Raw genomic sequence first — 27,946 nt, 5'->3', positions numbered from 1 at the left:
ACCATAGCTTAGGTTTTGTGGACACAACAAGGTGAGAGCAATAATGTGAGGCTTGGTTGGTAGACTGTGGGCTGGTGAGCAATGCAGTGCTGTCTTTCACAACTCGATTTGCAGAAACTTCCTGAAGCAAATAATGAAGTTATTCATTAATTTACAGTCTCGTCTTTCCCAAGCAAAGGTTTTCTGGGACAATCAACTGGCATAGATAGCCCAAATCTTATCTTTCCTACAACTAAGTGGGAACGCTGCAGATCATCTTGGATTCTTTGTGCAAACCTCAGCTCTACCATTTTCTAGCTGGGGGAATTGGGGCAATTGATTTAAAGTTTCAGTTTCTTTATCTGTAAATTAAGGTTGATGATGGTAGCAACCCCAGGGGGTTATGGTTAGGACTAAATAGGATTCTAGCACCTGGAATATAGAAAGCTCTCAGATGTCAGCAACTTGAATTACATCTGTATCTGAAGGCATAGGGAAAGGGCTAGTGTGGGATTTCTCCACCTTGGCACTACTGACATTTTGGGCCAGATAATTCTTTGTTGTGAGGGCCCATCCTATGCATCCTAGGGTATGTAGCAGCTTTACCCACCAGAAGCCAGAAACACCAACCCCTCCCATTTGTGACAAACAAAAATGTTTTTAGACATTGCAAAATGTCCTTGCTGAGAACCACTGACCTCGAGGCAACCGTTGTGTGGGTTCCATAGGGGAGATAGTGGGCTTAATAACATGACAGATTACGGCCCATACTGTATCTTGTTTTTTATTCCTGGAGTGTTTGTCCTGTCCGCCCAGCTAAATTGTAGGCAACCTGTTGGCAGACTCAGTGAAGCATCTCTGCAAGCACTTTTGATGTGCAGATAGTAAGAGCTAGAGAAGCCTTTGCTGGGATAGAACTTCGGTAGTTGCTTCCAGACAGGGTAAAAGGCTGTGCCTACTGACCCGTGTATGGGTCTTGGAAAAGAAAAAGGTCAAACCCATTCATTTTAGAGATGAGTTCAATTAAACATTCAAATCTGAAGATGCTTCTTAGCCCGAAATGTTCTGCCTTTAGGCTTCAGATGTGTTCCGGAAAATTCAGAATGACTTCAAATGATTGGAGAGAGCTTTGGGCCAAGGGAACCTGAGTTTCCAACAGAAATCATTTAAAAGAGCCTCCACATGGCAGCTTTGGCCATGGTTGCTCCCCCACTCGGGGCTGTCAGTCTTTGCCAGGGCCTGGGAGAGACGACGAGAGGCACGTGAGTCCCAGTGACCTGGCACCTGTTCTCAGGGCTTCTAGCAAAGTGAGCCACACTCAAGCTCCCACTATTGCTTTTTGGTGGCCTTTAGGTAACCTGAGACTGCACAGTTTTTGCTGAATTGTGGACAGGAGGTGAGAAGCTGGGTTAGCCCTCGCTTCTAAAAATGGTGTGCAGTGGGAGCGCCGTGCCAGAGATCAACATCCATTCCCGCAACCAGTTGCCTCTTCCCGAAGCACAGTCTGATTTGAAAAGTGGACCAACATAATCCCTTGTCCCCATGGTAAACAATTCTGGGACTGCACATATTTTCTTGATACCATATCAAACAAGACCGAGAACAAGAAAAAACAAAACAAAACAACAACCAAATAACTTAGCTACCTGCTTCGAGAAATCCCTGCTCGTAGACTTAGGTATCTGGACACTCATCTTTATGGCAGCATTATTCACAACAGCCGAGAGGCACAAACAACTCACGTGTTCATTGATGGATGAACAAATAAATGAAAATGTGGTATGTTCATACAGTGGAATATTATTCACCCTGAAAGAGGAAGGGAGTTCTGACACCTGCTACCACATGGGTGAACCCTTGAGGACATGACGCCAAGTGAAATAAGCCAGTCACAAAAGGACAACTATTGTGTAATTCCACTTCTAGAATTGTCAAATTCAGAGACAGAAAGTAAAATATGGTTACCAGGGGTTGGAGGAGCGGAGAATGGGGAGCTAGAGTTTAATAGGGGCAGAGTTTTCTTTTGGGAAGATGAAGAAGTTCCGGGGATGGATGGTGGTGATGGTCGCACAGCAATGTGAACGTACTTGAGGCTACTGGACTCTACACTTAATAATGGTTCAAATAGTAAATGTTATGTTATGCACATTTTACCACCACACACACAACACAAAGGAAGAAATCCGTGCTTCTAGACCCTACGTCTAGGAACTAACTGCAAGAGCTTACTTATCAAGACTAATCGTTTGGTCATCAAGGCTCACCTCAAGATCCCCACTGCACACCCCCGCCCAGTCCAAACCTGTTGGGTTGTAAACTCTGCCCAGCCTCATCCGCTTTCTTTCTTTGCACGATCCACTTTAAAATCACCCAGCCCAGACCCTAAAACCATAAACATCCCCTCCTCTTTTTCCCATGTTGAAACACCACCAAGATTCTGTTGCCCTGCTCTTCCCTCTTATTACACTAGGCCTAATAAACTCAGCTGTGCTTTGTCAACAGGTTTTTTTCGGTGTTTTGTGGGAAGTTGACAGTAGACAGAGCATGGATTTCCTTGCTTAAAAATCTTCTGGGGTCACTCAACACCAAAATCAGAGTTTGCAAATGGGCAGCTGGCCTGGCCTCCAGATATGTTCTATTCAGCTTGCAATGGGGATCAAAAACAATTTGAATTTGCTGCCAAATGTTCAATATTGGGAGTTTTCCCAAACAATATGAATTTGTTACTTCTCTGGAAAATTCAGAACCAAATCCATGTGCCATCCTTATCTCAGACATTCCGGGCCGATCCATCCAAGGCATTCTCTAAGCAAAGACACAGTATTGGATGCGACTTGACTCTTGGCATGCCCAGCACAGTGTCAGGTATTGGGTATTTCTTAGCTGTGGGAAAACATCATGTCACTCAGAGGGACTTATTCTAACTAAATGACAAAGGTCTTACAAGCCATGATGTTGGTGAAGGATGTTACCACTTTGGAGCAGGTGGAGCAGGCTTGAGTCTGGACTCTACCACTTATTTCTAATATGAAATCAGGCTAGTCCCCTAGCCTCCAGGAGCCTCAGTTCATCACATGGTTGGGGAAGACTTAATGAGCTACTAGACGTCCTGAAACACAATGAACACATGGTAGATAGAAGCTGCCATGATGTTATTTTAATGACATGCATTAAGGCTTTTCTTTCTGTGAAATCTTCCTCATTTTCCATCCATTTTTGGCAGAAGACAGTTTCAGTCCCACATTCTAATCGCAAAGTGTGACTCTGAGCTTTGAAGACAATGACCGTTACCATGGAAGTATTTCTAACAAAAGGGAAAAGTAGGGAGCAAATTTCAAAGCTTAGGAGAAACCTTTATCTCAAGTGTCTTTAAACGACTTCTAAAACCCATGAAATTAATTGTTCCAAGATTCTTTGTGGAGAACATTTTTGGCTCTGCGTCTCCACGAGACGCATATGCTGGAAAACATATGGGCACAAAGAAGTGCACACTCAGTGGGGGATGGGGGTTTCAGAGGGAACAATATTGAACTGCTGATTCTGTTTTCAAAATATTTTTACTCTGGATATTTTTAACAGAGAGAAAGCTAGGGAAAATAATACAATGCATACCCTGGTTTTAACCACCTGGTTTAAACACATCGTAACATTTTGTCATTTGCTTCAGATCTTCTTACCAAGGAAGAACAGTTTGTGGGCATAACTGAAGCATCTTGTATATGTCTTGCTGATTTCAACTCTTCCCTCCTTCCCTAGAGAGAACCACTATCCAGAAATTGTTGGGTATCATTTCCAGGCATGAGGTTATACTTTTACTATAGACAGCATGCAGCTATAAAGAATACACTATATTTTGTGTGTGTGTTTTTAAACTTCAAATAAATGGTATGGGACTATATGTTTCCTCATGCTGTTTTCTTTGTATCTTTTATGTAGCTCTGGTTAAATCATTTTAAGTGCTTTATAGTCATCCACTGCTTTTGATGCTCAGATTACTTTTGATTCATGGCAAAACTGTTATCAACCTCAGGAAAAAAAGAATGATCACACGTCTTGTCTTTCAGGAGCTCCTCACCCGCTATAGTATAAAGTCCAGATTAAGCCTGGTATTCTAGACCCTTCAAGATTCAGCTTGTTTCTCTCTCCACTAACCAGCTGCTGCTGGCTGTTTCCCATGCATGGCATCGGCCAAAAATCTCGTCTCCCCAGATTACTCCTATTCATCCCTCAAAACCCAGTTGAAATACCACTATCTCAGGGAACCATTCCCTTTAGACTAAGTTAGGCAGCATTTCTTTGGATTCCCATAGCCATGATTACAATTCTTAACTCATACATTGTCATTTCTCTATTCCCCCCATACACACCTCAGAGTTTCTTAACTGTGATTTATTCAACTGTGTATCACTAATATCGAGCATAGCCTTGGACGCATAATGGCAGGTGCTCAGAAATGATGGTTGAATTGCAGAAAATGATTGTGCATACCATTTTTGGAGAGAGGGGTTCTTCCAGTGTCCAGGGGAAGTACGATTTGGTCTCCTCTTTAATAAGCTTGCTGTGAGGATCTCCTCACCTTCCCATTCCTTGATGGCATAAGTTAACCCTTGCGTCTGGGGCTTTACCTGCCCTACTTCCAAACAACTCCAAGGAGTCCCTACGTTGTAAGCCAGATACTACATGTGACTGATGGTTGGAACTCAGCTCAACGTTTGGAGACAGGTGCCACTCAGCTTTGGGGGAGAAAGGAGAATGTTTTTAAAAAGATGGGCTCCTTGGATCACAGGTTCTCCAACTTGGTTCTGCATTGGGAACATGTGAGGAACTTTCAAAGGAACAGAGGAGGGTCTCACCCCGCTTCCCCCCCACCCCCCAGAGATTCTGCTGTCTCTGCTCTGGGCAGCTCGGGCCCCAGGGTCTGTTCAAAGCTCCCCAGGTGATTCTCGCGTGCAGTGAGTTTCAGAGCTTTCCACCTCATGTGCCACAGTATTTACCCCCACCTCTGGTGCAGCTGGGAGAGGCCGGGATGCTCTGGCTGAACCCCTAATTCATTAGACACAGGCACGGTCATGGTCAGGATTGGACACGCTGGATGCCCAGACCCAGGATGGGTTCCACGGTCATCATCATGATACCCACTGTGTGAAACACTCTACCCAAGTGACTTCGTGCCGTTTTTACATGACCCTGTGAGGTGGGTGTCATCCCATGTGGAGTTCCACAGAGATGAAATTTTCTGGCCGAAGATCCCACGCCTAGGCAGTGACAGCTCTGGAAACTAAACCTGAGTCTGTCTGAGGATAATGCCTGAGCTCGCCGCTGTGCCTCAGCCCCGCTCAGCCTTGTCCCCTCTTTGACGACAGAGGAGCACCACAGAACATCATTGAGCGTGGGGAGCACTGTAGAGCTTGTCCTCCCCTTCCATGGCTTCCTTTCTAATCCTTCCTGTCTAGCTGCCCAGAACATGTTCTGGAAGAAGGTGGAGGATGAATACGTCTATTCCTCTTTCTTCCCAGGCCTCTCTCTGTCTCTTCCTTCCTCCCAGATCTGCACACCTCAACTCCCCCCTCTGATCCGTACATCCACTTGCCTAACTGTAGCCCTAGCCTCACTTCTCACCTAAGTCTGAACCCTCTGAGTTACTGGAGAATAAAGCAAAATGAAAGAAGGTGGAACAAACAGGAATTCTTTTGAAAGTGTAGTTTTGATTTTTGAATTTGAAAAGTGATCCTAGAACCCTCTCACGTCCCCAAACCCGTTTCGGCCTCATAACAGCCTCTACTGTAAGTTGTCGTGTAGCTTATTATTATCCTCAGCTGATGAGCAAGAGGAGTAGAGCTGGAGAAGTGGAGGGGCTGTCTGTGGTCACCCCCAGTGCACCAGAGGCGCCTCTGTGATGGATCCTGGCTTGGGAGAAAACCCACACTCCACTGCCTGCACAAAGGCTCATCTCAAAAAGATACCTCAGCAGAATGCCTTGAAGTGATCAAGACAATAGGATTCCACATTTGAAGGCTCTTATTTGATGTGTTTTTAATTTCCTGTGTTACAGTCATCCTAGTTTCTTTTTCTTCTGTTTATTCATCAGATAAGTAGCCCCCACACACCCGCCTTTCCTCGCACTACAGAGAAAACAACCGGAGTTGCTAGGGCCCGTTCTAGACAGGTGCTCAGTGATCCTCTTCCTGACCACACTTCCTCTGCCGGACTCAAAATTCACCCTTCACACCCCGTTCTGCGCCTGCCTGTCCCACTCCCTCCCAGTTCGCTGCTCTCTCAAGTGAGGACTCCTTCCTTGAGCTCCAGTCCATGGCCAGTGTGGGGTTTGTGAGCCTGGCCTTCCTCCCACCACGAGGTTGAGGAGTGAGTCTGCATAGAATCTGAGTGATGAGTTGAAAGGTGAGTTCGAGTGCATGCCCCCAGGGATGAGAAGTAAAGAGACCCAAGGAAGGAAAACAGCACGTACAAAGGCCCGAGTCATGGAAACACGGGATGGGAAGTTCAACATGGCCACACTGTGAGGTTCATGCAGGAGGCAAGGCTGTGGGGCAGGTTCAGAGGATGGACACGGTCCCAAGATTTCCCACTGCACAGAGAAGAAAACCCTCATCATAATAATACGCCTCTGCATGACCCGGCCCCCGCCTCGGTCTCTGTCCTCCTCTCCCACAGCTCTTCCCCAGCTGCAGGCCTGCTTTGAACTCACCATACTCCTTTCATCTTCAGGACCTTTGTATATTGTCTTCTTTCTGCCTGGGAGCCCCCCACCCCCACCCCCGTCCACATCCCACTTCAGTTAGTGCATTCATCAGGAGTGAGGTCCCTGGGGGTGATGTGAGGCTTTCCCAGACAACCATACCCCAGCTTGTGATTGTCTATTTATTTGTCTGATTATTGGTTTGATGACTCTCTTTCCCCATTAGGATGTAAGCGCATTGAGAGTGAATTCTGGATCTGTCTGTTCACTGCTTTATCCCCAGTGCTGAGCTCAGAGTCTGGTACACACAGGTGTTGATGCACATTTAGTGGGTATTTGGAAGGATAGATAGATAGGTGGATGGATGGATGGGTGGATGGGTGGATGGGTGAAGGGATGGATGGATGGAAGGATGGGTGGATGGACGGGTGGATGGAGATTAGTGGATAGATGGATGGAGACCAAAGGAGTTTATTCAGGGGAGGGAAATGCCAGATTTGCATTGAACAATGAGCTCCTGGTTGCAAAAGAATTTATTTAGAAGGGAAAGAAGTTTCTTTTGCCTCCAAACTTCAAAGCTGTCAAAAAGTGAGCTTAGGGGTGATCTCAGACTGACTCTGGAGATTGTGGCTCTTGAGTCTGTCTGCCTTGGGTCTTTTGGCTTTACAACTTCGCCACCTAGTGGCCAGACTTGTATTCTGCACGGGAAGAGATGTTCACCACGGAACTCGAGCCTGTCCATAGAACAAGGGCACACTGCTTTGCGGGAGCCCCTCCTGCCGCTCCATCTCCCCCTACTCGGACTCGTTTGCACCTTGGGTTCTTAATTCTTACAGTTATCACAACTTCCTGGAAGGCGCTTATGAAAATCTAGATGTATTGTTTTAGAAAAATCAGCGGAATTTAGAAAATGATCATCTTCTAAGTTACCAATGATTAACATAGGACAATAATTTGGGGGTGGACTTTAAGGACTTACGTACAGAGTGTCTATTAATACTGAGTGGTATTCTAAGTGTAAATGCTAAACATGTCAACTTAGAGCCCAAATCATTGATTGCATGGGCACATTCAGCATTTTAAAAAAAACCAAAAAACTATGAAAATAGGCTGGCCCTGATTTCTTTGCCAGCCTAGCGAGCTGCAGAGTGTTGACCCTGCGGATCCCCAACATAGCCATCTCCTTCCACCTTTACAACATTCCATAGTGTGTCCTCTGTGCCATCTCTGTGCTGGCCTATGAGGATGGAGAGGGATGAGGCAGGGACACGGGACTGAGGAGTCAGGGAACCATATGGGACTGAGTCAGAGAGGCCAGGGTTTGGCTCCCAGTACCACTTCCTACCTCAATGACCTTGAGCAGGACCCTTAACTTCTCGGAGTCTTGTTCTGCTCATCTATAAAATGAGGACTAACAACATCAGATTTAATGGGTATCGAGATGCCCATTTTACAGCTGAGATAGAAGGTGCCAGAACCAGTAGGGGTGGCTCCCCAACACACAAGGTCAGGACAGGTCTTTTGCACTCTATTATGTTGAATAAATGAGCACATCACACGAACAAGCGGCTCGTGCATCCTTTTAGTGACAGCACGCCCTTTCGTGCCTAAATGTCAGCCTCAGCCCCACCACGGATTCCCTGAAGTTCCTCAGGGCTGGCCTGGAGCTCTTTCCTTTCTCTGCAAGAGGTAAAAGAATTTGCTAAGTACTCTGAGATCTCCAGATGAAAGAACCTCTTGAGACACCATCTATATTTCCTTAAGAATCCACAGATCCTTGTGCGGTTCTTTGCCTTTTTAATTTGCTTGCCAAGCAACACTAAAGCAAGCAGCCCTGTTCTTTGATTTCTCATTTGTAAGACCCAAATATTTCAGATCCTATTTGTCTTACCTCCGTATCTACATTTCATTTTCTGCTGTTTCTTGCACTTGCTCGGTTTGCTTATTTGAAGTCATTCATATTAGATTTTAAATCATTTTAATCAGGAATGAAATGTGGGGGATGCACTGTTTTCCAGCCCAGATACCCTTTTTTTGTAAACTTATTAAAATGCAAAGTAGAAATAATCTGCAAATTAATATTCTCTGCTTTCTACACACAAGTTATAAATGTGCTCTTTCTAGTCTGCAATCTGCATAAAATGCCTTCTGCCTCCAGTGGTTCCTGGGCTTGTTCACTCACTCATGCATGCACTTACTCTTTCAATCATTCATCAAATATTAATGAGGGCCTACTATGCACTTGGCTGTGTCCCAGACTCTGAAGACCCGGAGATGAGTAAGACTCAGAGGCAGTACCAAACAGTAGGAATTTGCAATCAGACAAATGTAGATTTTTTTTTAATCTGGGCTTTACCATTTTCCAGCTGTATGACCTTAGCAAGTTGCTAACACTGCCAGAGACTTGACTCCTTCACTTAGAGAACAGAAGCTGATTGTTGGCATGGTTACATGTAAGCTGTGCTGGGTGCTGAATGAACAGTGGGGATAATGCATAATTTTGTGCGATTGCAGCACAGCTTCTGCCTTCAAAGAGCGCAGGTCTAGTAGGGACCACAGATGCGCACTGCATGCCACACAGGTGCTCTTATGGGGGGGGGCTCAGTAAAGTCTGGTGAGGATGTGGTGTGAAGAGTAACTAACTCCACTCAGGGGCTGGGGAAGGATTCAGAGAGGAGGATGCTTCCTCTGGCAGGTAAGCTCATGGGGAAGGGAAGGGGAAATGGCATGTGCAAAGGCCCAGAGGCATGACATGGCATGGCATTTCAGAAACAGGAAGACACTTGTCATTGCTGCAGAGTAGGTGCACAGTAGGGAAGAATGACAGATGAGACTGGGCAGATTAGAAACAGGCAAAAGGGCCCCAAATGCCACACACAAAGGAGGTTGTACGGCAGACCCAGAGGTGGGAAATACGGAGCTCTCTCCTCTGCACCCTTGCCCCACCCCAAAACTCTTAACAAAACTCTAATGGGAATTATTTTCCCATCAAAGGAGAAAGCAAGCCTTGGCATAATTTAGTTGCAAAGTCATTCCAGTTCAATTCAAGAAATATTAATCAGGCTTCCCATTTGTACCTTGAGTAGCCTTCCTCCTTGACATATAAGTGCCTTTAACCCACAAACCGTATCCTATGTTTTAATTATGTAGTATTTTATATGTAGCAATGATAGACCATAATATGGGTAGGGTTAGGGTAGTCTCACACTTATTACCGAGCTTTATCAGATCTTAATATTATGCCATATTGGCTGCAGGGTTTTTTTTTAAAGAAGTATGGTGTAGATTTGAGTTGTGACTCCCAGCAGACCCCAGCCTGACCCTGTGCTTTCCATCCATCTTCAGAGTTGGTCAGGGCGGAGAGAATTTATACATTAATGAACAACATATAAGATCGTTTGTATTTGAAACTATCCAATCAAATAAATTCAAGAAGCATGATTCTTGGATTTCTTAACAACTTTTTAAAACACAAATATTTTTATGCCTTCTGTTGTTTTAATAAAGTTTTCTGTATTCTCTTTTTTCCCCTTCTGCTAATTGAAAGGCTATAAGTTCTATTTCCATTCTTTTAGTGGTTACTCTTGCATTTTTCAATGACACGATTAGTTTTTTTTCTAAAAATGTCAACATTTAATTCATATTTCTATCTTCCTCCTGGCCAAAGCAAAACCTTGTGTAATATTCAGGTCCAATCTGGAGACAGGAAACCCACGGGCATTTGAAAAGGGTAGTTTATGATAAAGAAGCATTGACTCTAATAGGGATTGGAGTCACGAGAGATTGTCCAGCAGGAGGTAAAGAGGACCCTCTTGAATTCCAGGTAGAGAGCACAGCATCATGGCACACCTTGAAACTCCTTTTCAAGGGCACAGGGATGCCTCCAGGCCTCCGGCTTCAAGCAAAGAGCCTGACCTTGCACCTGCCTTGTGGGACAGCTTCAGTCACTTCCTCTCACAGAACTTGAACTCTCAGCCATTTCTTCTTCTACATGGCCGATACCTCTTTCAGCATCACCCACCATTTGGACTTTCTCTTCCATTTCTGGTCATGGAGATGTTTTCTTCTATTTGAACCAGCTATGTCATTTTGTTTTATTTTAATCTTATCCATTACTGCTGTTTCCATAATGCAGCCTTCTTTATGTGAGGTCTGTGGACTTCCCGAAATGCACATAGAGACCTTGAAGAAGTTTGCATACAAATAACTAATTGGCTAGAACACAGATGCTGCAGATGGACATATAATTTGGCACAATTTTTCTGGAGAACAGTATGGATCTAGAGCCTGAAAAATGTTCCTATCCTCTCAACATCATGGACTGCTACAAATATAGCCAAGGGGAATGTCTTGGTCTCTTTGTGTTGCTAGAACAAATTGCCATAGACGGGGACGGGGGGCGGGGGTGGCTTATACAACAAACATTTACTTCCCATGTTTCTGGAGGCTGGGAAGGTAAAGACCAAGGTGCTAGTGGAAGTGGTGATGGGTGAGGACCTTCTTCTGTTTGCAGACAGCTGTCTTTTCATCATGTCCTGACATAGTGGAGAACAGAGAGAAGAACCAGAAGAAGACTCTTTCCTGTCTTTCATAAGGGCACACATCCCATTCGTGAAGAGCCCACCCTCACGACCTCACCTAATCGCAATTACCTCCCAAAGGCCCCCGCACGTTGGATTCCAACATGTGAATTTTGGGGAGACATAGACCTTCAGTCCATAATATAAAGAATCTCAGGTAGGGACAGCATCTCAGACCCAACGATGCTCCTCAAAGTATTATTTTTAAACATGAGAAAAGAGGGAAACCACTTGAAATTAGAGCAAAACCATAATGGGAGAGAATGAACTATTGTGCAACGATTAAAAACATTTCCTGAAACAACTTTGCAATGACACGGGCAAATGGTCATTGATGTCATGTTAAGTAAAAGTCAGAAACTACCGCCCTGTATGGGATATGTAGTCAAAGTTGTATTTTTAAAAATATGCATGCACATTGAACACAAAAACTAAGTGGTGCTTTTCTCTTTGTTTTGGGGATTGAAGGAAATTTCTGTCTCCTTCATTGTTCTTTCCGGGATTTTGCATGATTTCTACTCAAGAACACACTTAAGTTTTATAATTAGGAAAACAAAAGCAAGGCATCTGAAACATAATAGCATTTGCCACTCTGACCCCTTCATTGGGGCCGGGGGCTGGAAGAGGAGGTGACCAGTCCATGAAAAATGTTTTCAGTGGGAGAATTATTTACTCAGATTTTTCTTTCTTGCTGTTATATAGCTATATTTTCTTTTTTAAGGAACCCAAAGAGGAGGAGATTATGGAAGGAATAGAAATCTGAGGTAACTTGAGATTTTAAGGGTGAAGATATTCATTCGTTCAACACATTGGTGTTGTGGGCTGGCGTAGGTCAGAAGCGCTCCTGTGGGCCTAGGACAGAGGGAACCAGGACAGACAAACACTGTGTCTAAGGAGCCGATACAGTCCCAAGGGCAGGGTGATAGAAACAAACACGCAGCTTTCAAATAGAGCTAAGGGAAATAAAATAGGAAATGGAGCAGATGGGGCGGCAGGGCTGGCTGTGACTTGATTCTCTCCGGGGAGGTGACATCTGGGCTAAGAGCCACAGGATGCAAAGAAGCCAGCCATGGAAAACCCAGGCCAGGGAATTCCAGGCAGAGGAGTGGCAAGTGCCAAGGCCCTGTGGTGGAAGGAGTGCGGGGCGCTCGGCCTGCTCCACTGGGAACACGCACGGGACAGCCCACTGCACCTCTGCACCCCGCACCAGCTGGGCCGACACTGGAGGCAGGGATGCCACACTTGCTCCTCCTGCAGTTCCAGTGCCCTTGACCTCTTCCACAGCCAAGACGACAAGCGTGGTGGGAGACCGGTACCACTGCTGGGACCTCCCGGTGCTGGGACTTTGCAGAACACCTTGCCCATAGCCAGTTTCCTGCTAGGTGGCTGAGGCTGAGCGGAGCCTAAACCAACGTGGCCACCGCCCCGTCCCTAGTGGCCACACCGGACTGCTGGGCTCTGGGATGGCGAAGACGCTCTGGGCACAGAGCTGTGCCGCCCCCGCCCGGGACGCCCAGGGCTCAGCCTGTCCCGTCAGCCCCGAGCACCTGCCAACACCGACGGTTCACGCCTGTACTGGTGGGTGTGTGTGCTGCCCGTGTGGGGTGGGAGCTCCCGGGCGCACGGCCACAGAGTCGTGCAGTTTCCTCTCCCCCTGGAACGTGCCTGGCCCTTACTGTTTGCTAAGAGCCTCCGTTGTCTGCCATGTTTCTCTGCATTTTTTTGAAAGAGAAAACAACAAAAGAAACTTCCATCTGAAGTAAAAAACAAATTGTGGGTCCAAGGGGCTATTTTTAAGAAAAAGGGAATAGAGTGCCCATCCTGCGCCAGCCGCTCTCCTTGCGAAGTCTCACTGCCCCCCCCCCACCGCAGGCACCCCCTTACCAGCCCGTGCGCCCTGAGATTGCACACACCAGCTCCTGTGCTTTCCCTTCACTCCGCACCCCTGCTGGCTCTTGTCCATACCCCGAGGGCTCTGCTTCCTGCTCAGCCGCGCAGCCCCACTCCACGGGAGGCACCCACTGCCTTGGGGGCAGGACGTCACAGTGGGATCAGAGAACCAAATCCCACACTTACGTCTTTTAAGTTCAAAAGCCAGTGATAAGTACAGAGCAGAACAATGGTGATGATGCACACTTGGAAATCCAACTTCCCAGCTCCCCAGACTGCAGAAGACACTGTAGGGGCTGGAGGAAGGTGTATGTGTGTGTGTGGGGGAGTGTGAGGATGGCAGCCGAGGGGGCTGCAGGCACCGGGGTGCCCCCCACACCAGGACAAGGTCAGGGGGCCTCACAGAGGCCAGGTCAGGACTGCACAGGGGACAGCTTCTGTTTGAAAAGACAGTGTCCATCGCCTTTGCGGAGGTCACTCAGTCTTCTCAGCCACATCTGGGGAGGGCTGTTCTCTGTCTCCCAGGACAAAGGTGGGTCCTAATCAGTGGAGGTTGGGAGGGGGGATCAAAAACATAGAATCAAGGAGGGAGAGTACAGAATGAGTTCAAGATCTCCCAGGAGTGGAATGGTCTCCTTCCATTATGACCATTTTGCAGATCAGAAAAATGGGACTCAGAAAAGTTAAATGGTGTGTACAAGAACAGACAGTGATTCGAGAAAGTTCGAACCCAGGTCTCTTTGACTCCAGGGTTCTTGAGCTTTCCACATCACCCAGTTCCCTGCATTAAGAGGTGGCACTGATCAAAATCTATTTCCTACCAGTTGCAAGTGGCCTTAGCGGTCATTAATGATTCTTCAAGTGAACCAAGAGTCAAGGGTCCCCAGAGGGATGTGCCTGTGGTTTCTGAGTGTGACCACAAGAGGGCACCAGCAGCCCACAGACCCACCCTGTCCCATCCTTCCAGGTGGGGCCCCTGCAGGTCAGGCTTCACTCTAAGCTGAGAGCTTGCCCCTTGCCTCACTTCGTTTCTGTATTCCGGTCTCTAGTCCACAGCCCACCACACAGTAGGTGTGAGTAGGAGTAAGACTTGCTGGGGAACAGAATGCCTACTGTTGGTGGAAGTTTTGAGCCTCCATCGACAAGCCAGAAATTAAAATCTAATTGCTCCAAACTTGGCCTGAGAACACCTCCCCCAGGAGCACCTATGGTGGTCTTACAATGCAGATTCTCAGGCTTGGCTGGTCCGAGCAGTCGGTAGGACCAGCTGACAGCTGAGTTCTGGCCCCAAGGGCCTGGGGGGGTACCTAAAAAGTGGCACCCCTTAAAGAATGAGGCCCTCTTATTTGGGTGTCAGTTGCTTCACAGAGCATGACCACAAGATCCTGAGAATGAGGTCCTCTGTGAGGGGATTTTTCTTGACACTTTTCCCAGCCAGACTTCCAGGGTCCCTGAGTTGGGGTTTAGAAATCAAAGTAAGTTTTCTTTGGAATCAGAAACGGGGGCAAATCGGTAACTGTTCAGTGATGCCCTCCAACTTATAAAATATCCCAACTCCTTAGTGTCCAGGGGTTTCCTTTCTAGAACATTCCAATTGAGCCATTCCCATTTCTGCAGCCTTAAGAGAGCAGAGGTATAGGCTACTCCATCCACAAGAAAACTATAGGTTAAGTATATTTTGAGTTCCAGATTTACTCTGAACACTCAGGAGAGGTATAGCTTCAGTGGTGGAAAAAGAATGGAGGGGGGTGAGCGTAAGGGAAGAACTGGAGACCCACGAGCAAAGGGGTGAGTGGCTCCACAGAGTGGGAAGCATTTGGAAGCAGACCTCTGCAGGGATGTGGATTTTGGGGCTGTGGTGTCTCTGAGCCCTTGTGACACAGGGGGACATGGGACATGGAGAGGGAAGGTCACGGAAGCAGAGCCAGGCTTGAGATGAACACACTGGCTGCCATCAGCACGAGAAAAGACCCCCATCCTCCCATGTGCAGCCTTGCTCCCAGGCAGCCAGGCGGGCCAATGGGCACACGTGGAAGGGAGTTTCAGGGCAATCTTGTAGCTTGAGGCAGTTCATGCACTTTGCTGGGGTGTTTTTCACTCATTGCTGGGCTGCTTCAAGGAAACAGGATATGTTGAAGTAACTGGAATATTCAGGCACTAGAAAACTTCCTTGAGAATCCTTCAAATATCAAAGGGCAGTAAGGCAGGACTGAGGCGGAGTCTATGGGGCATAAATTAAGGAGAATCAGATTTAAACTCCATAAAAGTCAACTCAACCCAATTCACTGAGCTGCTCTGTAACTCTCCACTAGGATTTGGCCCACCCTGGATAATGTCAAGGTGACTTTAGAGGCTATGTTGATGAATTTTTTTTTAATGGTTATGTACTTATTTAATGAGAATTGAAGAAAAATATAATTGCACTTTCAGCCATGAATATACAGCAGTAAGACAAAATTTTATTTTTCAATGAATTTGCCTGTATTTTAAAGTTAACTGATTTAAAGAAACATTAAGTAAATAATATTAAAGATGGTATGCAGGAAGTGCAAAACTGTGAAGGCAGTAAGAGACTGACGGATTTGGGGAAACACTGACCTGTTGGCATCGATCTTTGAGCAGAGGTGGTTGCTGGAACCAGGTAGCAGCTGTGGACAGTGTGGTAGCACTGTCCTATCAGTGGCCCCCAATAAGACACACCTCTCCATAGTGCAGCCCTGTGACTTGCCCGAATCTATAGAATGCAGTGGAAGTGATGCTGGGTCCTTTCCAAGCCTAAGCCTTAGGAAGACCGGGCAGGTTCTACTTTCAGACTCTTGGGAGCCATAAGCTCCATAGCAGAAGTCTGGTTTTGCTGTTGGAGAGACCAGTGAAGGACCACTGGAGGGGTCATGTGCAGAGGGAGAGGTCCTGCTACTACATGGAAAAAGAAAGAAGCTCTGCATCCCGGCGTCCTAACTGAATGCAGCCCCCAGCCAGCCCCCCGGCTGAATGTGCCGAATGCATGAGTCACCAGCAGCAAGACCAGCCGAGAAAACTACCCAGCTAAGTCCAGCCCAAGTGCAGAATTGCGTGCAATTAAAAACCGTTGTTATCCTAAGCCACTAAGTTTTGAAATGGCTTCTTAAGCAATCAGAGATAAGAATCAAAAGGGTATTTTGATGCAATGCAGCTTTCTTTCTGACTCACAGTATACTTCAGTGTGGGCTGAGAGCTGGGGATGTTCTGCTCCATGCAGTCATTCAGGGATTCAGTATACTTTCATACAGTGGCGTCACCACCTTCTATGGCCTTAGAGCGCTTGCCCAAATCCTTTACACCTAGCCATAGGTGAGGAGAGGGGGACAGTGTAAAGGATTGTGCAGGATGTTTGGGGGGGCTGAGCCTGAACAGGGCCCCGCCAAAATTAAAGGGGACTGGAAAATGTGATTAAACCATGAGGCCAAGATAAAGAGAAGCACCAATTTGGAGAGCCTTACCATCCCTCACATTCATTATTAAACATACACACATAAATCCTAATAACATAGTACAGTGACTGTTATACTAGAATACGAATAAACAGTTTTGGGGACCCTGTAAAAAGAGCAATTAACTTTGCATGGAGACACACAGCCAGCCAGTAAAATACATGGAGTGGTGGCAGTATTTGACTTGGGCTTTGAAGGGCAACTAGGAGTTTGCCAGCCAGAAGGGGAAAGTGAATCTAGACAGAAGGCAGAGGGTCATGAAAGAACACATGATGTGCAGAAAACAATAAAGGAAACAGAGCCACCACCAGATGACTGAGACTGAGTTTGGATGACGTGGTTTGAAGGCTCTGAGTTTGGCTGCACTGGGGGACGCCTGAGCCTTTTAGTTACGTGAACATGAAGTGTAGGCCATTTTGAGATGGGTTCCGTTATTTGTAAACCAAAGAGCCATCTTCTCAATATGAAATGTCAGGGTTCTTTATTTCTAAGGAAATAACATCCAAGGTCAGTCTCCTAAAAGTGTAGCCAGATCATAAACATAAAGCATCCCCCGTCCAATCTTCCTTATGGGTCCCACTGTCAGAGTCCTTGATTAGTTATTTCATTATTACTTTTCTAAGTCAAACCATTTCCATTTCTGAACCTGCGTCCCCTCTTCTGTCAGAGAGGCACCGGCAGACTGATAGGACAGCACCCACTCAGTTCCTGCTGGAACTGTGCCATCCCAAGGGCTTCCCCCTTCTGGCCACAGATGATTGGATGAAATGTGGCCACCTGAGCCTTGATGAGCCAGTCAGATTCTTTCCTATGAGGACACCAACTAGGAGACAGAACGTCCAGGGAGACATTGATAAGCCCACAGGTGGGATGTGAGATCTGTTTTTAACAACATGTGAGCTGGAAATGTAGCAGTTGGAAACCCATTTTCAGAGGAAGGCTGGAGAAGAGAACAGATCAGCAGAGAAACCATAGAGCCCCAGGATGGGGAGGAAGGAAGGTGTGGCCAAATGACTCACTTCCCATGAGACCCAACTCAGTCTCCTGCTTTTGTTTGCCATGACACTTCCTTTAACCTACTGAGAAACCACCTCTTGTTAGATAATTGAGCAGCTTACTATTCTTTGCAAAACACTTAATTCCTGGCTGAAATAGAGAAAAAATAGAGTAATTTATTGGGGCCATTGCAAAAATAATAATATTGTATCATAATATAGAAGTATGACTGCGAAGCAAATTGAGGATAAAAATATCTTATGGGAATGTTGTGTAGACTAAACGAGATTATTCATGAAATGCATGGTTCCTGACACATATTAGGTGCCCCAATATGTATGTGTGTGCGTATGTGTATATCTATGTATGTGTGTGTGTGTATGTGTGTGTGTGTGTGTGTGTTTGTGTACCATCATTATTACTCCTCCCACAGCCTCTGGACACACATATTCATGAGTATGTCACTTTACTGTGGATTTAGTAGAGAATGGGAGAAGGGAATTCACCTTACCTGGTAACTACTGCCAACTTCAAATCCCTCTTACACATTCTCTTCTACAAAGCTCCTTTCTGGCCATGGCCCCACAAAGTATGTCTTTCTCTGTCTTCCCCTGAGAAGGCCCCAGATTCATGACCTTTTCTCTCCCTGCAGGATTCCCACCTCCACCCCAAACATGCATATCCAAACCCATCCAGGTACCCAGCAGGGCAAAGAGCCCTCCACTAGAAGTGTCCGTTAGATGGCACGGCTTGTCTTTTGCGCTACCAGTGGTCACCATGGTTGAGCAGGCACTGTGCCGGCTCCAGTGACCCAGGGTGTTTGGCAACAGTGTGAAGCTAGAGGCAGCCTGCCAAGAGGCTGATGGAACCATTGAGGGCCAGGGTCTAACTCAGACTCTTCATGAGAGATGCTGTGTGACGTAGATTGGCTGCCCTTTCTCACTCCTCCGCCTGCACATTGCCCTCTCTTTCACCTCCCTCGCCTGTCTTAAGGACTCTTGAAGATGTCACATTAGGCAACGCCAGGTTGTCAGGGAAGGAGGTGGAGCCCTAATGGAGCATTAGGACCAATTGACAGGAACTGACAAAGGGGAAGGAGGCCTGAGGCCTGTTCTGCAGGGAAGATATTCTGTCTCCAATAATGAGGAGAAGTCTGGCAGGAAAGAGGGAGTGGAGAAGCTCAGAGAAATCCTTCTAATGTACTAGATATGTCAGGACATGTCTAATTCTCCACAAAGATCCAAGACAAGTTAAATGTGCCTGATGAACAGGAAATGGGCATGGCTGAGCTGCCAACCCACATCACAGTTAAACTAAAACGGCCCCTCAATGACTCTTGGTCAAATATTTTGGTTAACTTGATTTCATGCCCACAGTCTACAGCTCTACAACACAGACATCCAAACAACTATTTTATTGGCCCCAGGAACCATGATGCACATAAGCTTTTAATTTGCTCAATACCATTGCAGATTTTTAAAGATAGATAAGTCGCTGATACTGACCGATAGCCACTGATGACCTCAACTTCCATCATCACCCACGTTGCCAGTTTGAAATTCCAAAAATACTGTCGAGTTGAGGACATCGGAAAGCTATATAGTGGAACCAGAAATGTATGATAAAAAAGAAATACAAGTGACTGGCAAGTAAGGAAAAATATGCTCATGTAGATTGATAGTTAAGTAAATGCAAGTTTAAAAGGCAAGAAAATATCATTTTCATGCAGCACACTGGTAAATGCTAAAACATTCAATAATTCTTATTTCTGGAAAGAATGTCGGGAGACAGAAACCCCTACTCTGTGGTTGTGATTGAAAATTAATACAACCGTGTTGACAATATCTTAGCACAATCTATCTAGATTGTAATAGTGTATACTCTTTGATCCAGCTTTTCTGCTGCTGGAAGTTTTCCTATAGCTGTTTTACATAGGTTTGAATTCTATGGAGTGGTCAGAATAGATGAGCTGGATCTACATAGAGCAACATGGAATGCTTTCAAAAACATACTGTGCATAAAAATAAGAAAAAGCATGAATTTGAAGCATAATTGAATGAATATAAATATAATAATACCCCAGACAACATCACATCTTTGCAGATATGTATATGATGTAAGTGAACAGTGAAGGATGGATAGAAGGTGGGTGCCTAGGGTGAGAATAATGGCAATGAGGAAGGAGGAAAGTGAAAAACAGTAATACGACCAAAAAAAAAAAAAAAAAAAGGCTAAAGAGAGGTTTTATGTGGGTAATAATCACTCTGTGCTGTAAATTAAGGAGCATGGTAGACTCAATTAGGTACAACTGAGGTCTGAAAAAAGTAAAATTAAAACAAGAACAACAAAAGCTCCCAACTATTCTTGCTTAAGATACAAAATACAGGATTGCCTGCCTGGCTCAGTTGGTAGAGCATGTGACTCTTGATCTCAGGGTTGTAAGTTTGAGCCCCATGTTGGGTGTAGAGACTACTTAAAAAAAATTCTTTTAAAAAAAAATACAAAATACACAGGCTCAATAATATTAACTGAGACATTTGTCATAAGAGCAGTAAGTTCAAAAAATTCTAAATGTCCATTAGTAGGGTAAAGATGAAATAAATTAGCTGACATCCATTTAACAGCATATTTTAATGCAGCTTTGAAAAATAAGGAGGTGATTCTATATGAACTAATATAGAATTTTCTCTAAGACATATAATTAAATTGTGAAAACCACATGATCATATAAAAGAAGACCACCATAGATGACTTGAGCATTTATTCTCTTCATCCTATTAGTAACTTGGTACAAATGCTGACCCAGTAGGTCTGATTTTAAAGTCAGTGGAAAAAATAGGTGGATTCCAGCCAGCAAAGTTCCCCATTTCCAAAAAGATTATTTCTTTGACAATGAAGGTCCCATTGTTACATGGTCACCTAGATGTTCCCTGCTCCTCTTTCTCTATAAATGTGGTAGAATATTTTAGAATAACTTTAGAAATATTTTAGCTCCTCTCCTGGATTCCTTCCTAAGATACCCTTGTCCAGTTTTGTCTGGATGAACCTATATGTAACTAAAATCTCAGAAGGAAGAGAGAGCAAATAGAGTAGAATAGAAAAGATGATGGATGAGAATTTCTCAAAAATGGTAAAAAAACATCTACCACATGTCTAAAAATCTCAAAGAACTGCAAGCAAGATAAATACCCCTCTCACCCAACTCCCTAAAAATGCCTATGCATGTCATATTAAAACTGCTCAAAGAAAATCTCGAAGGCAGCTAGAGAAAAAACATGCTATGTAGACAATATCAAAGACAAGAATTACAGCAAACTTTTCATCAAAAGCTATGCAAGCCAGAAGACAATAGAATGGCATCTTTAAAGTGACAAAAGACAAAAGACCAAAAAAAAAAAAAAAGCTGTCAACTAAGTATTCCTTTCCCAGAGGAAAAAAAATCTTCAAAAATGAAAGAGATAAGGCAGTGTGTTTCTGGACTTGATAGAGTAAGAGGGAGAGAATATACATTCTCACCTTAGATGTTAGAACATCAATAAAATATATTACAATTGCTTTGTAAATATTAGACAACATGTAGCAATATCAAGTGGTCTCACATTAACATGAATGGGCTTCCAGAAGGTCTATGATGGCAGTGCAGTGGGTAGAAGCAACATAATAATATATTTGAAGAAATAATGGGCAAATATTTCCCAGGTTGAAAACCCACAAATCCAAGAACTTAAGAGGACACCAAGCAGAATAAACAGAGAAAAACATCATTCCCATATTGCTGAAAACTAACAGTAAAGATAAAGTTCTTAAAGCAGCAAAAACATTATATACAGAGTATTACAGACTTTGCACACAAAGAAAGAAAGAGAAATGTGTTACTTCTCATCAGAAATTATGCAAGCCAAAGAACCATGCTTTCATATACTAAGAGGGTGGAGGGAGAGAAAAAAATTCTTAACCTAGAATATGACACTCAGAGAAGATACTTTTTAAAATGAATATAAATTAAAGAATTCCTCTTACAAACGTCACCTGCATAACTGCTCAGCGTGAAATAATCTTTAGGAAAAATTTTTCAGGAAAAGGGAAAGTCATATCAGATGGGAATTTGGAATGAAGAACACCGGAGGTGGTAAATGTGGGGATGAATATAAAAGACATTGTTCTCATATATTAACCCCTTTAAAAGATAGTAGTTTAGAACAAAATTAATAACAGCATAGAGGTGGTTTATAACACACGGCAAGTAAAGCAACACCTCAAATGACAGCTTGAGGTGAGCTTGAAGCACACTGTTGTAAGGTTCTAGCACAACACAAAGTGATAGAATGCTATTTGAAGGCAAATTAGGATAAGTTAAAGATAAATATTGTAAACTCTAGAGCAACCACTTAAGAAAATAATACAACAGACAAGTCTAATAAGCCAATACGGAGATAAAATGGAATTACATATATATTAAAAGAATCAACTAATTCAAAAGAAGACAGGAAAAGAAAAAAAAATGAACAAAGCATGGATTTAACAAATAGGGGGGAAAAGAAACCCCAGCAAGACAGTAGATTTAAACCCGATTACTTGTATCAATAATACTGGCCTATATAATTCAATTAGAAGACAAACCTGCTCAGCTCTGGTTAAAAAGGAAGACACAACTTTGTGCTGCATGCAAGAAACCCACTCCACATATAAAGACACAAATAGATTTAAAGCAAAGGATGGAAAAATATATACCATGCAAACACTAACCATAAGGAAGCTGGAGACAAACAGCCAACGAGCACGTGAAAAGATGCTGAACATCACTAGTCCTTAGAAAAATGCAAATCAAAACTACGAGACACCACTTCACACCCATTAGAATGGCTATTATAAAATAAAATAAATTAATAATAATTTTTTTTAAAAAATGGAAAATAACAGGTATTGGTGAAGGTATAAAGAAATTGGAATCTTTGTGCATTGCTGGTGAGAATATAAAATGGTGCAGTCACTGTGGAAAACAGTATGGTAGCTCCTCAAAAAATTAAACATATAATTTGCTATGGTCTCAATATTTGTGTGCATCCTTCCCCTCCACCCCAGCCCCCCAAATTCATATGTTGAAATCCTTATCCCCCATGTGATGGTACTAGGAGATGAGACCGTTGGGAGGTGACTGGGTCATGAGGGTAGAGCCCTCATGAGTAGGAATCATTCCCTTATAAAAGAGGTCCCAGGGGCGCCTGGGTGGCTCAGATGGTTAAGCATCTGCCTTCGGCTCAGGTCACGATCCTAGGATCCTGGGATCGAGTGCCGCATCAGGCTCCCTGCTAGGCGGGGAGCCTGCTTCTCCCTCTGCCTCTGCCTCTCTCTCTCTCTCTCTCTGACTCTCATGAATAAATAAATAAAACATTAAAAAAAAAAAAAAAGAGGTCCCAGAGAGAACATTCGTCCCTTCCGACATATAAGCACATGGCGAGAAGTAGGCAGTCTCCAGCGCGAGAGAAGGCTCGCACCAGAATCTGTCCATGCTGGCACCATGATGCAGGACTTCCCAGCCTCCAGACTGTGAGAAACACCTTCCTGTTGTTTATGGACTGCCTAATCTGTGGTGCTTTGTTACAGCAGCGCTTACTGACACAGACTGAATCACCTTACGACCCAGCAATCCCACTTCCGGGTGTGTACCCCAAAGAAACAAATGAATACACATGGTACAATCTGTTGACAGCCGACAAAGAAACATAATGGGAGGTGAGCCTAACCAGCTGTGTTTGCAGACTGTTACCCTCCTTGGCACGTTGTGTTGTGTCAGTAAAATTTATAAGGTGACATTTCAGAATCACCATTTGTAGCAATTTGCAAGCCATTGAAATTCTCTTTCTCGTGACCTCCATTTTCCAATCATCACAGAGAACAGGTTGGAGTTGCTTGCAGGAATGCAGTTTTACCACCATGTTTTCTCTTTGTTAAGTGACAAAAGAGCTGACCTTCATTTAACAGCTGGGTGTCCGATGTAGGCCACTTTGCCTGCAATTGGCTAAATTCTTTCTCTGGGTTCGGTCAAACCTGAAGATGTCATAGAGCCCAGGGAAGGTACAAAGTCCTGTCCCTTCACTCATGCTTCGTCCAGCCTGGAAAGCACCACTTGCTGAACCCAGTGCTGTCCACATGACGCCTGAGGTCCCAGCCCAGAAGGGTCCTTGTTAAAGCTCATGCTTCAGAGAGGATCCAGGCCAAGGCAGGGCAGGTGGCCTAATGTGGATGCAGCCGCTCACCTGCACCAGGACATAGGGAAGCTCCCCAAGACCGAGACAGGGGGCCTCAGATACTGGCTGCCAGGAGGAAGGGTGAAGTGACACAGTGGGCTGGCATTTATGAACACTTAAACAAGGAAAAAGACACCACCATCAAGTCACTTGAGATTTCGCCAGCACTTTGATCTTTCCAGAAAGCCACTCCCGGAATGAAGGGGCAGTTGGCAGTGGGGATCATTTAAGGGGGGGGATGTAAATTACTTAGGACTCGGCTTGTATGCAAGAAACACTTATTACAAATGAAGGACTAGAGAAGGGACATTCTCCTCTACTCGGTGAGCAAAGAACTCAGAACCCATGGTGGCAAATGCTTCCACGTCCTTCAGAAAGGAGGAGCTCCTCATCAAATGTGCCTACCCGCTCTGGAAACCAAATGATAGCCTAAGAATGTCTCCATCTCCTGGGCCAACTTGCTGGCGTAGTCCGCTTACCAGGGCCCCAATAGCCAAGCCGAAAACAGCCCAACCACACCCCTTAGCCACACCAGAATTTTCCCACCAAGCTGTACCATTTCAGCTTCCCCTTCTGCCTCCTTTTACAAGGAAAATCTCCAGAAGGAGGTAATGCCTTCAGCTCGTCTTAGTTCCCAACCAGCATCTTGATAGAATTAGAGAGCACTAACATCTCAACAACCATGTAGTTTGCAGAACACTTCCACCTTCGTTATTGCATTTGACCTTCACCACAATAACAGAGGATGCCGTGGTTTGGGTCCAACACTTTTCACAACATTATGCCTGGTCTTAAAAAGAGCTCTGTAAGGTCAGCACTGTTGCTACCTCCACTTCACGAACGAGGAGACTGAGGCTCAACAGTGGGGTGACTTGCTCAGTCTTGACCCAGAGGGTGCCTGGCAGAGCAGCAATGCAGGCTCGGGCCGGTCCATATGCCGAGGCTCTGCTTTGCTCCCTATCCCTGTTGTCCCTTAAACTGGGGTCTGTGGACCCCAGGGCACCTGCTCTCATCTTTTGAGGGTCCTGGAATGTCTACCAGGATCGTAAATTTTGAGTTTTCATTTTGTTGATAATCAGCCTGAGATTAACATAACGTAAATAAGACGGGAGCTTACTCTGCGTCACTGGGATCACCAGCATAGAGTGGGACACAGCTGAGGGATTCCAATGCCTGTGTTTGCTTCAGGGTGTAGAATGTGTTGACTCCAAGGGGCTTCGCAGTCCAAAGGCCAACAGTACATCTCAGGCATGTGGTGGTGACATGCGAGGACCAAATGATGCCATGGCCTCCCTGTGAAGAGAATTGCAGTGATGTGAGTAGAGAGAATGGGGTGAGAACCGGGATACCCCAGACGGCTCACACAGCTGAGCACACTGAACCCGAAGATCCCTGAGCCGCCGAGCTCAGAGCCCTGTCCGAGATCCCTGCAGCAAAGCAGCAGAATCCGCCACATGAGATGATAATAGTTAATTTAAACTGTGTCAGGTTTTATGGCTTTATTTATATTCCATTGCAAATTGTATTTTTAGAAATCCATAGTATTCTGGGGAAAAGGTGATTGATGATAAGGCTAATTTCATGCGCCTTGTAACGAATATGATTTAAATGAACAGCTGGGCTTGGGTCCAAGAAGAATGTATTAAACTGCTGCCCCCAACATTCACGTGAGATAGACAACAGTCCACCCTGGTTTCGTGGATGAAGGGGTTGGGTGAAAAGAGAGAAGTGGGTCTCCAATATCACATGTCTCATCAGTGTTCAAACTGGGACCAGAATTCCAAGTCTTTCAAAGGAGTGAAATAAATAGGGACAGGTAGCAAACTGGTGGTCCATGGGCCAAATTTCGTGCTCATTCTACAAAGTATTAAAAAATTAAGATACTTCACATAAATGTTTGCTGGCTTTTCTGGAAAAAGTAGGTGATCTGGTAACGACGGGCCACATTCCTACATGATAATCACTCGGCAGAGCTTGGAGCAGCCATTCTCTCAAATCCCCAGGGATCCTGTTCCAGCGTGGAGTCTGATTCAGGGGACCCTAGGTGGGACCTGACACTCTAGTGCGGTGTGACTGGTCCAGACACCTACTCTGGTCTCCTCTGCCTTCAACCTCCACTTTTAAAGATCTCTCTGATTATTTTGGGCCCATCCAGATAATCCAGGATAATCTCCGTATTTAAAGTGAGATGATTTAGCAACCTTAACTCTATTTGCAACCTTAATTCCCTTTTGCCGTGTAACCAAACGTATTCACGGATTCTGGAGATTGGGAAGTGGACATCTTTAGAGAGCCATTATTCTGCCTGCCACGGTCAGTAAATATGCATTCTTATTGCTATTATTACTCAAGTCAGGTTAATTTCACTTTTTTATGCTGCCCAAAGCATTGATCAGAGAATCGAAGTCCTTAAAACCCAGTTTCTCCAGCACATGGTAATGTCAACTTGGACTCTAACAGCTTTTTCTCAGCTTGAACAGTAACCAGCTGCTGTCCTGTTGCTTTCTATAGACTGACATGTGCCTTCTCGGGCCTGAAAGGTTCCACACAGCTAGTGAGCTCTGGTCAAAGCCGTTACCAGCTCAGCGGGGCTCAGACCCTTGAGAAGGTCAAGGGTGAACATCTGATGTTAAAGTCAGAGCTAAAACATGACACAGCCAGGACAACAAGCATTTTCTGAGCAAAAACAACGGCATCTCTTCCTTCCCTTGAAAGCCTGAGCTGGCCTTGGCCGGGAGAGGAGGCACACAGTCTGGCTTAGTTAATGAAGGTACATGATCAGTTCCTGAGAAGCACAGTAACTGAGGCCACGTGGGCTCCAGCGAGAAATACACACAGTGACGGCAGTACCTCACCTGTCGGAGGCTCTTCTTTTGATCTAATCAGAGACAAAGTTCAACAATATTGACAAGAGTTGTGATGACCTCAATTACATGGAGTTCTGGAAGAAATCTTAGAGGCTGAGCAGTAACACAAGGAAAAGGTATTGGGTTTAGAGTTCTGTCCACTTTTTTGCTTTTCATTTATGCTGCTCAAATTCTGGTTAGGTTACGAGCCAGGAATCTAGGGAATCTTTTTCTCTTTGCAATTCTCCTAAATTCATGCATTTAACACCTATTTACTGAGAACCTAGACTATGTCATTGAGGTGACTGTGGGAAACACACTCGCATTAAGAAAATTCTATGTAAACAAGGTGATGGCAGGTGGCAGCTTTGGGCATTGAAGGGTGTAGAGCAGGGTGGTGTGATGACAGTGATGGGGAGGGAGGCGTTTGGGAGGGCTCTCTGGGACGGAGATGCGTGGGCTAAGATGGGAGTGATGGGGAGGGGCAGGCTGGGAAGAGCAGAAGGGCCAGAATTCCAGGCACAGGGAACAGCAAATATAAAGGCCGTGAGGAGAATTGGAAAGAAGGCCAGTGCAGCCAGAAGGCAGGAGTGAGGTCCTTCCCACGCTCACTGTGGAACCAGGAGATGGCATGGCCTCCCTAACTGCCCCCTTCTGCCCCCAGGCTCTTGGCTCTTCTTTTCTTAGAGGAAAGAGAAGGAGTAAGGGTTCAGGACAACCTAGGTTTCTACTTGGGCTTCTTCACTGATAAGCCTTTTGACCTGAGGAGACGGTTTAACTCCCCAGGGTCTCAGTTTCCCCATCTGCAGAATGGGTATAGGTCCCCCTACTCCACAAAGCTGTTTTAAGGATTTTTGACAACATGTGGTACAAAGCAGAGGCTCAGGTCCCCTGACCTAGGGTCCCCTGCAGCCTGACGCATCCCAGCAAGAGTCATCCTCTGAGAATGCTTTCGTTTCCACTCTTTGGTCCCTTTGCCCTCAACCTTTGCCTTGTCCTCTACTGCTTGAAGAAGCAAGGATAAAGCCTTCCACCCAGAACATAAGGCACACCGCACAGTCCCAAATTACTTTTCTTCAGTCCTTTTATTTCCACTAATACTGCATGAATCCTTTCTCCTTGTAAAATATTCTAATAATACGGAAATAATTTTATACTGAGTGAAACATCAATCTCCTTCTTAATTCTCACTTGCTGCTCCCTAAGCCACCTCTACCAATAGTTCAGTGTGTATCCGTCT

This window comes from Phoca vitulina, unplaced genomic scaffold (genome assembly GCF_004348235.1).
Source record: "Phoca vitulina isolate PV1807 unplaced genomic scaffold, GSC_HSeal_1.0 scaffold6, whole genome shotgun sequence".
Taxonomy (NCBI): Eukaryota; Metazoa; Chordata; class Mammalia; order Carnivora; family Phocidae; genus Phoca; species Phoca vitulina.
The sequence above is the reverse complement of the archived record's forward strand: the minus strand, read 5'-3'. Positions refer to the sequence as shown.